At 40.0% G+C, this 13,750-nt stretch overlaps 1 protein-coding gene across 1 annotated transcript in view; it reads right to left on the reverse strand.

Moving 5' to 3' along the window:
* The window catches only part of slc8a2a (solute carrier family 8 member 2a), a 29,698-nt gene extending 17,506 nt beyond the window's left edge, over positions 1–12,192 (reverse strand). The window contains exon 1 of the mRNA XM_074672012.1: positions 12,057–12,192. The gene's annotated coding sequence lies outside the window, so the exon portion shown is untranslated. The remainder of the gene's footprint in view (positions 1–12,056) is intronic.
* Between the last annotated feature and the right edge of the window lie 1,558 nt (positions 12,193–13,750).

Genomic DNA, 13,750 nt, shown 5'->3' on the forward strand with positions numbered 1-13,750 from the left:
GTGGTTGTTGCAGATGTTACAGATTTGAAATGATCTAGATGTGACAAGTGTGGATTGGGATTGCAGGAGAACTTGTTGCAGGGCACAGTGACTACTCAAAAAATGCTTCAACACTATCGGTGGTAATGATGTCAGCTAAAACACTTTTGAGTCAGTTGAGTAGCAGAGCTGAGTATGTGCACTGCACCCATGAAATCTTTTCTGCCATTACCAAACAGCTCATTCTGCTATTGACTCTTGTTTTGAGCATCTGGTACCCCAAGGTACTGCCAATGAGGTGCCTGGTTTGAACTTGACTGGCAGCACCTGTGAGCATTGACCCCGCCTCAGTGGTCTGTGGTCTCAGTCTGTCTGCTCCAAGAATCATCGTGCCACATTTAACTGATCCGGATAGGACCTTTGTGATCAGGAAACTTCAAGCTGGTATCCTTCAAAACCAAGTTGGGGCATTATGTGGAGTACGATGGTGTGGGGCGCATCTCTGATACTAAGGAAACAAGGCCTGTCATCGTCAATTCGGAGAGACATCAAGATGAGATTTTGCAACCAGTATGGCAATAAGGGATGGGTACCTTTCACATTTGTACAGCACTGATGCCCGGTACCTGGCAATCAGTATTGGTACTCAACAGTACCAATTCTTGGTACTTTTTTTTGTGTATGTGGTAAACATATCAGTTTGTTTAATATAGAAACATTAATTTTTCTCAATTTCACATTCTATTCTTCAATATATAACCTTGCAATGCTGTGTTCATGTCCAGCATGGAAAATCACCTACTCCTCCACTCCCTCACAGTCACAAGAATGCATTTAGGTACCTTAACATGGTACCTTTTGGTTGTACGTGAATCGGTACCCGGTACTTTTGACAGAATTCGGTTGGTACCCATAGAAGTACCTATTTTAGTACCCATCCCTAATGGCAATCCCAAATCTTCACAGTCTGGAAATGAACTCCATCCTCCAATGTGTCTCGTTTCACACACTCAATTCATTTAACCCACCAAACAACACCAAACAAGAGTCAATCACAGAACAAACTATTTGGCATTGGCAACAGTGATTGGCAAATACTTTATGGGCGCAACCCACATTGAGAGCTCTGTCACTCATCTTATATGACAGAGTTACAATGACTCCCTGGTTCAGAATGAGACATTAGCTATTGATGTAGCAGCAGAGACAAACCGCCTGAGGCACGAGAAATACTTTTGATATCTTAAATGTGTGTAAAATACAAACTATTGCAGAGGTAATTGGATCAAAAATCTAGGAAAAGCATGTTCAGATATTAAACCAGGTGGTCATAATTTGAAATCAAAATGGCCAGCTTCCTGTTGATTTGTTGTTGTTTTTCTTTTTTGGGGGGGCCAACAAGTTATCAATTTTTTTCATAAGCCTGATGCATATGCCAAGTTTGAGTTTTACAACAGGCATGTAATTTAGGGTTACAGACACACTAGAAAGAAAGAAAGAAAGAAAGAAAGAAAGAAAGAAAGAAAGAAAGAAAGAAAGAAAGAAAGAAAGAAAGAAAGAGTCCTCGCCAATTCCATTGTCAGGCTCAGGCCCTTACAAGACAATCAACAACATGACATTCACTACGTTGTGGTTAGCAATACCTATAGCAAGTTCAAGGTGGGAGGGGCTTTAGAATGTGATAAAGCAACACTGTGTTTTCCAAATCTTATTACAAAGTATTAACAGTTTGTGGAGAAGTGATGCACAGAAATTCCACGGCAAGAGAATTTATATTCTTCAGGCCGATGTGCATTTCATTCAATGTCATTAGACAGTTGAGATAAATAACTGTGTCAGACGTGCAGCACTCCCACTGACAGCAGGTCTGACACATTTATGATGAAGGTGAGTGTGATGGGATCCTGACTTTGTTCATTCTTCAAAACTGGGCTATAGCCATTACAAATATCAAGCAAATGAATAAACATTGAGTAGTTACCCTAAATCTTTTCAAGTGACTCACAGGCAAAGTTGAACTTCAACATCAGTAGTTGTCCGTTAAAGTGCTTCACTGTATCTCTGCACTGTGTGAAGTCACTCAGTCTGTAAATGAACAATAGCCGCTCAATCAGTACCTGAGTGGAATTAATTAGTTTTTGTCTTTGTAGACGCCACAGGGGAAAGATAACCCAAGTCATGCTCAGTCTCTGTTCACCTCACAATCTGGACAGCAGCAGTGCAAGCTTGGCTGAGCACAAGGTTTAGTTTACAGCATGGTGGGAACTCTGCCATACTGTTCAGCTCCTGAAGTGTGCTGATCTGTTAGCAGTCAGTCAGTTTCTCTTACTGGTTTATGTAATGCCCCTAAACTTTCAATCAATTCAACTTTTTTTTTTTTTTTTTACAAAGAATTTTACCTAATTAAAGGTCTGAAAAATCATTACTAGTCATCAAAGTGAGTAAAAAGTGGCAAGAAATCTTAACAGAATGTTAAGATGTTGCCGTCGATTCATCTTCTCTTGTCGTCGTTTTGTGACAACCTGCTAAACTCCATGGCAGAGGATTAAGGATACATCTCCCTGATCCATGGTGTGTCCTACCGAAGACAAACTCATCACTCCTGTAGGAAATGAGTTAACTTTTAATCTGCTTTTTGTAAGTTTTGACCAAAGACCACATGTGATTGAATTTGTATGCAATATAACTGTGACAAATTAGAATGGATTTTGTTTTGGCAATCACTGTGTTAACTGTCACTGCACAGTATAGCATGTACTTTAAATCATATCACATGGTTTCTCTGCTCACTGAATGCTAAAATATTTAAGGAGGATTCATGGTTCAGCATGGATTACATCATGAGAGGGTTAAGGAGAGGCCCTTAAGATCTCAGCGGTAGCTTCAGAGTTTCTTTCTTCTCTGATCGGTTCGACTCCTATGTAAATAATCCATTTGACATCTCTAAGTTGCCCTCTTCTCTCATTTCTCCCTCTTAAGATATTCCACCTGTGCTAAAAAACACTTCCTCTTCTGAAGACCTCTCCACATGCGGCTCACCCTAGAGGAAGAGGTGGGTGGGCACAGTAAGAGGCCGCGTGGGGCCCCGAAGTGAGCTGGACAGAAAGGTTCGGGAGACAAACGAATGACAACCAGCAGACAGCGGCTGCTGAGGTTTCCATTACCTGAGACACCCTGCCCAGCCACTGTCACCTTAGAAGGAACAGCATTCTCAACTTCGGCATGAACCCGGTCCCAGACAGGGACACCAGTTATGCAATATTCAAGAAGCTGTCAGAAACATCAATAACACAAAGAAAATGCAAGCATGTTCTGCTGGATGTGGGGGCAGATATGACTACCTGTTGGTATTAGCTGCACAAAAACCACTGCCCCCTGTGCGGCACGTTCACTAATCCTGGAACCCCTTGCGTTTTCTAACGTGACTCACTAAGGAAAGAATCTTTACACATTACCCGGTCTGAGTTAACATATTGACAGGGATACACATGGTGAAGCAACACAAAGAATAACAGAAAGCAAGCACGCACATGTCAACAAACCACTCACCTATCTTTCCATTTCTGTCCCACACATTTTTGCACTGACCTACATGCTCCACCTGAATTCTGGGCAATAGTCTGGTTAATGTTATCAAAATGTGCAGAGGCAGCCAGAAGCCTGGACACACAGTGGACCAGAGAGACTCAGCGAAAACAAAACAGACCCCAAAGGCTTTCAGTCGCATCTCCTTTTCCCTTGCAAGCCTACAAAGGAAGCTCTCCTCTACAGTGCAAAAAATGCTGTAACTCTAACTTAGGGCTGCACGATATGGCCAAAATCAAATATCTCGATATTTGTAGGCTATATCTCGATACACGATATATATCTCGATATTCTGATTTCTCCTCTAAATCACTATATTAATGTCAAATCAAACCATTTGATGCATAAAATGACATCAGTTTAATGATTCAAGCAGACCTTTTAGTTGGATTTTTATAATTTAAATGCAAAAAGGGGAAAATCTCAATCAACAAACCTTTTTTTTAAACCAAACTTTATGTAGTTACATGTTTTTAGTTCCAGTAAAATAATTCATTCAGAATTATTCAACTGGCTGATTATATTATATTATATTATATTATATTATATTATATTAATTTTAGATTATATTACATTATATTATATTATATTATACTTTCAAAATATGAACTAAAGTTGGAGATAATATTACTTTTATTTCCATAAACCAGCTACCTTGTATCTTAACACGCATGCATAGGAGAATTTTTCTAGGTGGGCGGGGGAGCGTGGTGCTCACTGTGAGAGGAGCAACAGCTGAACAACAGAGAGTGAAACGAGTGAATCACCGAAGAGATTCAGTTTCTGACGACTGAAAAAAATGTAGTTTTCTGTTTATACTCAATGATTGCGATATTGCCATTTTATACAGCTCACGTGCAAAAGCCTGCGATACATCGAGTATATTCGAAATATCCCCCAGCCCTACTTTAATTACACAACTCCAAAAATTCAGAGCTGAAATTCAGCAAGGGGAAATTCAGGAATCAGAATATACAGAAAACTAAGGTTTACCAAAAAGTTCACATCAAGTTTAGCAATATGAAATTTAATGGTTGTATAAGGGTGCGATGATAAATCAACAACACAATTAGTTTTATACAATTTAAAAATGTTAAAAATAAGTGGGTTACATGACTGCTTATGTTTATAATGCTGTATTGAGGCAAAACAAAGAGCAACAGGTAAACCAAGTAGAGACATCGGGCTCTAATTTCGTGGCGCAGCGCAGGGGGCGCAAGCCTGGCGCAGCCTGCGCAGTGCTAATTTCGTGCAGTGCGCTGCCAATTTGACAATTTGGTAGACCGTCTGCGCAGAGATGGGTGTGACGGGGCGCCAGGGGGAGTTGACGGCACACAAGGGGGAGGTGTCAGCAGATTCATGTTGGCGCAGTGACAATTTCGTGCCAAAAAAGTGCGCTGAAAGCTCGCCAGCTCCAACCTGGTCTATCCTCGGCGCAAGGCGGAGCGCACCCCACGCAGCTGTAATTTGGTGACAGGCGCACATGTGCGCACATGTCATCAAAGCCTCAGAGGCAGGTTTCCAGAGTGTCAGGTACATTTTAATGCAGTAAACAATCACAGTAATCACTATTTAATGTAACTGTCTGAACCAGCATATACATTTATATCTATATTAACTGTCCCGTCACATCTGATGTCAGATTAAAGCCGTTTGTCGTAATGGAAAGTTAACCTGATGGCAGCTGGAAGTTTGATGCACATCTTACAATTAAACAATAAACAGCTTTAACATCTGATACTGAGTATATATCTGGTTCTCTCATTTCATTTAATTCAAAGAAAAGAGGAAGAGAAAAGACGAAGAAAAAAAGAGGCGAAATAAATGTATGTCACTCAGGATTTACCCGTGATTTCCCATATTTCTCTGTTTTAGTCTTTATTTTTAACGTGATCTAAAAAGATGGAGTACATTATTGTAAGGAGGATGAGGTGGAGACACTGGGAGAGTATACAGTATATCACCAAAGGTTCTGCTATTTGGCGATGACAAACCAGGAGTGCAGGTGGATCAAAAGTATTCTGGATAAGCCAGCTGTGTAACTGCCTCTTACTTTTTTTACTCCGGATAAAGACAAAGGAACAGATTAAATCTGTCCCGGGAGCTGGCCCACAAGGTGACACGCGTCGTGTCCTCTGATGCGCCCCGCTGTCCATTGACCTGCTGCAGGGACAGCTGTCTCTGCTACCAGCACTCTCTCCGCCGTCCTGAAGATCAGTCAGACCAATCAGACGCTGCGCCTCAGTCGCAGGGCATTTAAAGGCGAGGAGAGGCGCTCATTTGATTGGTGAAAACAGCACTCGGCTGTGTTAAACCCACTTACGGCTTTTCTCCTCCCTCTCTGCCATTTGCGCGGAGGGAGGCGTGGACGCGCAGCTTTGCACTAATGTGCGCCTGTACTGCGCCTCTCTTGGGACTGCATGAAACTTGCAAAGTGCGCCGGTCACGCGGCGGGCGCAGGGCAGGTGCGCCTGCGCCTGCGCCTGCGCCTGGTCTACGAAATTAGAGCCCATCATCACCGCAGCTGGTCATCACCAGATGATTAAACAAATGTAACAGCTGTAGCCCTGGTTAACAGCTGCCTACATTTTGTACTCTGCCAAGACTCTACTACCACGATGTAAACAAACACAGACGATCAATGGCTTACAGTAGTGCAGAGTTTTTGGCTGTATTTTGAACCAGAAAATTGAGATTAAGTTGTATCTCAATGTAATGTGTAACTAAAATAGCTCGTGCTGGACAGTAAGATTTATATCCTGGTATTCTTTAATACCGAGTGACGTTAAGGTGTATCACAGTATTTCTCTTATTCATTGCTATGCACTGAGTATCCATGCAACTTCAAACAGTGCATCTTGTTGTATTTATGTAAACGTGAGATGTGCAGCACAGACTGTCAAGGGTCTGCGTCACATTCCCTTCTCACTCATGGATTCATTAATTGTAGTGTTGCAAAAACAAAAGCATTCTGAGTAGTGCTTATGAGCTGTAGCTCTGCTAAAGAGCTGGGAGGTTTTATGGTGTGAAGAGAATAGGGACAAGTGGAGGATAAAGTAAGAGTGTGTAGTGATGCATGAGAGTAGTGTGTGTCCAGAGGAGGAGAGGTGTCTTCTTCAGAAAGTGCAAGTGGAGCAGAGGAAATAGAAAACGAATGGGAAAGTATTTCTTTGCTTTTCTTTTCATACACATGCCTCAATTAAATGCCTGCTCATCCATTTTCTTCCTCTTCTGCCCTGTTTCACCTGTGCTTATGGTAGATGACAGTCCAGTCTAGAATCAGACAACCCCAATGCCAGACACTTGACATATTTTACAATAAATCATTTTTCAGATGTTTTACAACCTGAAAACTTCAAAACAGAAGGCAACAGAATGATTTCTCCAGGATGTTCTTCTGTTGCTTCACTAGTCACTTTTTATTTATTTCCTGCTTCACTCTGTTTCCTAATTCTCCACACACCTTAGCCCTTCCCAACTGTTAAGCTGTGTTTCCACCAAGCAGACCGGTTCGGTTCGTCTCGGTACGGCGCGCTTTTTGTGGCGTTTCCACTGACTCATCCCAGGACAGATCCCTAAAAACCGAGACGAGCCGGCCTACTTTTTTGGTACCTTTCTGTATGGGTGCCAGACTGAACCGATCCGCTCTCGGAAGGTGGAGCAACACACTGCAGACCGTTGGTTGGTCTAAAAGAATCGTCACTTACCCCGACAGCAGCTGCATTTCTCCTGGCGGCACACAGACTTCTCTGAAACAAAGCTTGATTGCACCTTGTATCAAAGAGCTACATGCCAATCACAGAGAGGACGAAATGCTGCATGTCTTCCATCTATGCTCTTTGTTTACTGTGTCGTGTTTTTCCTCTTTGTTGGATTTATTAGCGGGGTAAGCTGCTATGGCGTCATGCTATTGTTTAACAGCTGTCGCTTCCGGCATCCGGCTTACACGCCACCCACCACGAGAGGGCACAGTTTGCTGTGGAAACGCAAACAGCATCAGGCTTAACTGTACCAAACAGTACTGAACCCAACCCGGACTGCTTGGTGGAAACGCGGCTTTAGACACAGCTACAACTTGCAAGACAAACCCAGTAGAGCTTTTTGACTCATTACCCAACAATTATTCTAACTGTGAGTGAGGAGGGAATGCAGTTGACATGAGACCCCACAGCACATTGTAAAAGTTGTACAGGTGGCACAGCCACAGCCTCCTATGGACCCCACAGCAAAGTAAGCTTGTGCCCTTCATGGTGAAAGTATGTCAATAACACACCGGTATGACAGTATGAACATTTAGAGCTGTTCAGAATATATTGGTGTTGGCTTGGGTAGTGTTAGCTGCACACAGCAAACTAAACTGACATCGTATTACATCTTTGAACTGGGCATCAAGATCCATTCTCAGTTTGGAGTCAGCTCTAAGTATCTTAGTCTCTTAGACTAGAACAATAATGGTTGAATTGTGGACTTCATCAGCTACAGAACATGATATTGAAAGTTTTAGATAATCTGGAGGAGTCCATGTGCTTAAGGGACACAGTTGAAATCCAATACTGTATGGCTATGATCTTTGAGCTGCATCAAAACAGCCATGACTCTATAGCGAAAATCACTGCATGGCCTGTGAAAAAACTACAACTGAACAGATTTTGTTGCTACTACAACTGTACCATTCAAAGAAGACACAAATTAACATTATCCAAAAACAAGTGATTTCTCTGGAAATTCAGGAAACAGATGAAGGGATAAACTTTCCTGCGTGGTCTGACTTTTTGGAATTTATCAGCCCACAGGTCAAAAGCCAGAATCTGTGATGTATGTGTGACCAGTGGTGCTGAAGGTCTTGAAACAACATATGCTGCCTTTTTCAGAGACCACCTTGCATATTCAGCAAAACAACGCCTGCATGTATCACAACGGCATGGTGGAAGACTCCTGATTCTAGATTTTCTTGCCTGCAATCCTGAATAATCATCCATCAAGAGTAAGGATGCCTCAATCCCTATTATTGGATTGGGGCCAATTTTGGCATTTTTTCGATGCCAAGGGTGATTAGAGCTTTGGCCGATTTTCCCAAGTGATCATTCATGTTAGCCTTTATTGGGCAAAACTTGGTGCTTAGGACTAATGAATTAGTATGGCAAAGTGCTCTGAGTGCTCCCTACTTTGTAAAGTTGATGAAAGAAAAAAATTATCAAAAGTCTGATACACTGATGTGGAACAGCAGCCATGCTTAGCTTTATTACAGAAAACGTGTGATTAGTTTTACAACAGATGCTGTTCCCGTATTTCTGCTGAACCTGGCATCATTTGACTGATTTTTTTACCTTTGAGTTTGTGATGACTCAGCTCAGTCGAAGTTGTAATATAGTTTGTGGCAAAATAATCATTTCAGTGAAAAAAGAAAAAAACATGAGATAGTTGTGTTAGCATCTAATATTTACATTCCTATTCTCGCGCTGTCGTCAGAGTTGCTTTCAGGGCAGCCTAGGATTTTAGTGTCCTGTGTTGCATGCACACAGTTAGGATTCAAAAGGAGTGTGTTTAAAGAGCAAGCATCAAACTCTGGTCTAAGAATATGAGACAATGCGGAAGTGCTAAAATCTGCTGTTTCTTGAGTGTCCACTTGAGGCTGGCTCTGGAGGCACCAGAAGTCACATACACATCAAGCCAAAAAAGCCTTTTTTCAAAGCAGAAATCAACCTTTTTACAACCTGGTTCAAACAATGTCTCCTGTCTGAGTCGCTAATTTTACTACAGGTACACACTGTACAGGGGCTGAAGTTTTTTCTAACTCGGCAGTTCAGAGGATATTAAGATCGTGAGCTCGTCCAATCAAAGGCACAGCTCAGGGTCATGTGACCAATAGGCGCCCTATAGCTTTACGCAAAGCCCTTGTCACCACTAATATGGCTGCAATAGCTGATGTGCTTCATTTTCTGTTTCAGAAACAGACCAGTGACGTCGGGGAGACTACGTCCATGTTTTATAAAGTCTGTGATGGAGAATACAATTTGATTTTTCGGTTTTCAACATTCAAAAATTGTCTCTGCACTACTCTAAACAACAGTTCTCGTCCAAATGATTGTTTTGATGTTGTGCCCTTTTTCTGAATTTTTTTTTTGTTTTATTCTTCTGTTTTTAACTTTCAGACAAGTTGCTAAGGATAAATTGAAATTCCTTTTGATCAATTTAGAAGTTAGTTTTCTACAGACCTTAACAAACATGCAAAATCTACAATAAAAAAAAACACAAAACCATTTAAATCAGGTTAAACGGGATTTATGATGCGGATAATGAGATTCCATTAGAAGACAGTGATTAACTCCACAGGTGAACCGACTGATCATGAGGGAAATGTGAGAGAAACGTGAGGTGTAGTATGGCCCTTTGTCTCATGGCACCTGTGATGGCGCACATGTCGGTGCCTACATACAATGATGCAGCGTTAGTTTACCTAAGCCGACACAGACATTGGAGGGTGGGGGGTTCTATTACAGGATAAGTGACAGTGAGCTTCAGTGGTGAACTGCTGGGATTTGGCTTCTCAACCTCAACACATATTGTCTATATGCTCGGGCATCTGCAGAGGACAAGGAAACTTAAAATAAAACTGTCATGTATAATATAAAAAAATGAAAAAATAAACTGGGCATTACTACAACTGTGGTATGATTTTTTAAAAAGTAGAAAGAAAACTAGTACTTTAAACTAGCTAACACTCAGTAGCCTGTTGCAGAAGCCCTGTATAAGATGATCTTGAGTTTTAAGGAGTAAAGTTAGTTTGTAACTTGTGTTGTTTTGTTGTTTGGCTGTGCTTGACCAACATGAGGTTAATCTTTACTAGAATGAGACATCCAAGCTAACCAAAATTATAACCCAGAAATAACAAAGAGGGTAATTTTTCACTCCCTAACATGTTTAGTCTTAACTGTCATCAAATACATTCAAGTGCTTTCACTTCGTCCAGCTGTTCCTACAACTAGTACGTATATAAATGATACACTAACACTGTGCTAGAAGCATTACTATGTGCAATAGAGGTATTCATCAGATAAAAAATGCAAAATCTAACAGAGTGATTGCAGTACGTGTTTGGACGCTCATCTGAAAAGTGATATTAGTGATATCATGTGTGTAATCAAATATAATGGATTGGCACTGGGGGTGTATCTGCAGTCAACGCCTGCTGTCTCACACATCACCAGCTCTCAACACAACTGTGTGCAGACAGTGCTGTCCCGGACACAAGAGACGAACAGGCGAGTGGGACACAGCCAATCCGCTAAATGAACGATGCTTTCATGTCAGTTAAATGTCAGCTCTGAGGTTCAGACCTTATGAGGGAAAACAAGACTTGTTTCCAGAATAAAACCAATTACAAACTCAAAATTACCAGCAGGATCCCACATACAGTAAATACATGCCTCTCGACCTCAAAGTGGCCATTTGGTAGAAATAATGCTCCAAAGACAATGCATGGACAACACGCTGTAACAGAGATACATAAATATAAAACATTAAAAAAATAGAAAATGTGACATCTAAAATTAAAGAGGGGGCTGAGGTGCTACTGTGATATAAAAAAAAGGGATTTAAGTTTAAGTCACTAAATAACTCCTGTGTATTTTAATTGACCTTTAACCTTTCAGTATGAATTTAAATGCTTACATTTGTTTATTCTGGTTCAGTGTTTCCACCTCTTAGTGTTGTCCAACTCTGATTTATTTATTTTCTATTTTTTTTTCATCTTTTACATTTATTTTCAAAATCAAGTGCAGTACTTGTGGAAGCCGAAGTGAACACCTCATATATCCGATCTACTAAATTTTCTCAAATAAAAAAACAGAAACAAAACAAAGATGGCAAGTTGCAATCCAACCATTAGTGTCCAGCGTGCTTTTATGTATTCTAAAGTGCCAGACAAATGAGCCCATTAACACAGAAATACAAGCTTTCTAATACATTACTGTAAATTTACATATTACAAAAATTTGCTTTGCTAATGTGAAAAAATATCTCGTGAATAGCACTGAAATGAACTCCCATAGTGGCAAAATCAGGGTTTTCATTTCAAAGATGACTTCAAAACTTTGAACAACAATAAAACAACTCATCATCATGGGAAAATGAAGTAAAGAAAAAAGGACATCTGTCCGCTTTGGGCTTACTTACAAAGTAGATATGCTAAATGCACAATTGTCAGCATGATAAGATACTGTGCTCAGTATTCAAATGTAAGTCAGAGCATTATTTCAACTAGACGATGTAGGCAGCCAAACTTAAAATGGTATAAACATACTTAGAGAGTTATCTAGTTTTCTTCGATAACATTTAAGTCACCACTTGTTTCAAAAGGAACATAAATACAATTCGTTTCAAACAAAACTACCATGAACAACAAGGTGTGCATCATCGTGAGCCCTCTCCCTAAAATGACCGTTATCCCTCCGCACCTCTTCCTCAACGGAATCCTCCGCTTCGTCTCTTACCTTCTGTTTATGGCACAGCTCCACCGAGCACTGGCATTGCTTCTGAAAGTTAGAAAACACGGGAAAAAAAAAATACTATCCTCGTCCTGACTCACTGCTGAAGTCACAGAGTGAACTTTCCCGTTATCTCACATTGCCGTTTACTAACGGCAGGCAGCGGTAGTGATGCTGCTGAGTCCACGAGGTGAGTGAGATGTTGCGTTCAAGGTTCCCCAAAAGCTCTGGGTTTCCAAATTTCTCAGCTGGTTGACGATGCTCTTAAATCCGTGATTTTTTTAAAAAAGAAGAATGAATGAAAGAAAAACCCTGATACTTGCTAATGGAATGAAGAGTCAAACAACTGGCTTAAGCTCCATTAAGATAGATTGGCCAGTTTTCTATGCAAAGAACGAGTCAGCGTTGTATCCGAGGAAAACGAGAAGGCAGCATATGGAGTAAAAAGTGCGCAACTGCAGCTCTGACAGGTGTCTGTTCCTAAAGCAGGCAGTCCTTCATAGTTTAAACAATTAAGGCATTATTGACCTTAAGAATTTTTTTCCGCCATACATTATTCACCTTTTTTTTGTTTTATTTATTTTTTTTTTACTTCATTAACTGAATTTAAAACTATTTCCTGAAACATAAAAGAAAATAATTAAAAAGGAAAAATTCGTGTGATTTGCAAAAAAAAAAAAAAAAAAAAAATACAGAGATTTCATAAAGAAAAACACAACAACAACAAAAAATCAAATATTACACGTGTTTTTTTTTTTTTTGCAATGCAATGCAATGCAATGCAATGCAATGCAACATTTTCTATATTTGTTTTATGAAAAGCAAAACCACGGATTGTTAGACACAAATATAATTACTGTTATTATTTTCTTTTGTCTTGAACTGTTTTTATAAAATCATGTAATTTTTTGTGAAACACTTTTGTGTTTCATACATTTTGTCTGTAAAGTGATGATTTAAAGTTGTTGACTGTTTCAGTATATTCATGCGTTTCGTGAAATGTTTTATATTTTTGTCAAAGGTTGTGTTTGATGAAATTCTTTCATTTTGCAAAACGCTTTTGCGTCCTTCAACACGTTTGTCTTTTTTTTGCATTCTATGAATCAAATTGCATTTGATGAACTACTTTTATGTTTAGTTAAATTCTATTTGGTTTTTGATTGAAATGTATTTAAGTTGTATGTAACAATGAGAGTTGTTTGTTCAGTTAACCCTCAAGGCCACTGCAGTAGTAGAACATCCTCTGAGTTGTATTTCTCTTCTCACAAGATATGGAAAGGAGATAGTTTTAAAATTTGCATGACAGTATTTGCCTAGGACTCTGCTCAGCCACTGGAAATTATTTCAGGCAAGTTTTGTATCACATCGGAACCCACACACGGTTCATGTTCTCCTCATCCATTCACAAATATTACCTTAGTACCAGTATTTTACTTAAAACTACACTGTGTCACAATCTCTTCATCAAATAATGCTATAATGGTATGAAAAGCAGTGTAAGGGTTTGAGGTTGCTTGAATGTGAAAAATCTATTGTTAGTGTATTTTACTAGTTTATTGTTGACACACTAACATGTTGGTTTAATAAATGTTTTTAAAGAGTGCTTGGACCTGGAGCAAGACCTAGGAGATTTGCATATCTTAATTTGAGGGGGCAGGTGTAAAAGAAGATAAGCAGCTTAAACCTTAACTACTTTTCCC

This window comes from Halichoeres trimaculatus, unplaced genomic scaffold, assembly GCF_033239565.1.
Source record: "Halichoeres trimaculatus isolate MK-OKI-2021-1 unplaced genomic scaffold, fHalTri1.1 fHalTri1_scaffold_6, whole genome shotgun sequence".
NCBI lineage: Eukaryota > Metazoa > Chordata > Actinopteri > Labriformes > Labridae > Halichoeres > Halichoeres trimaculatus.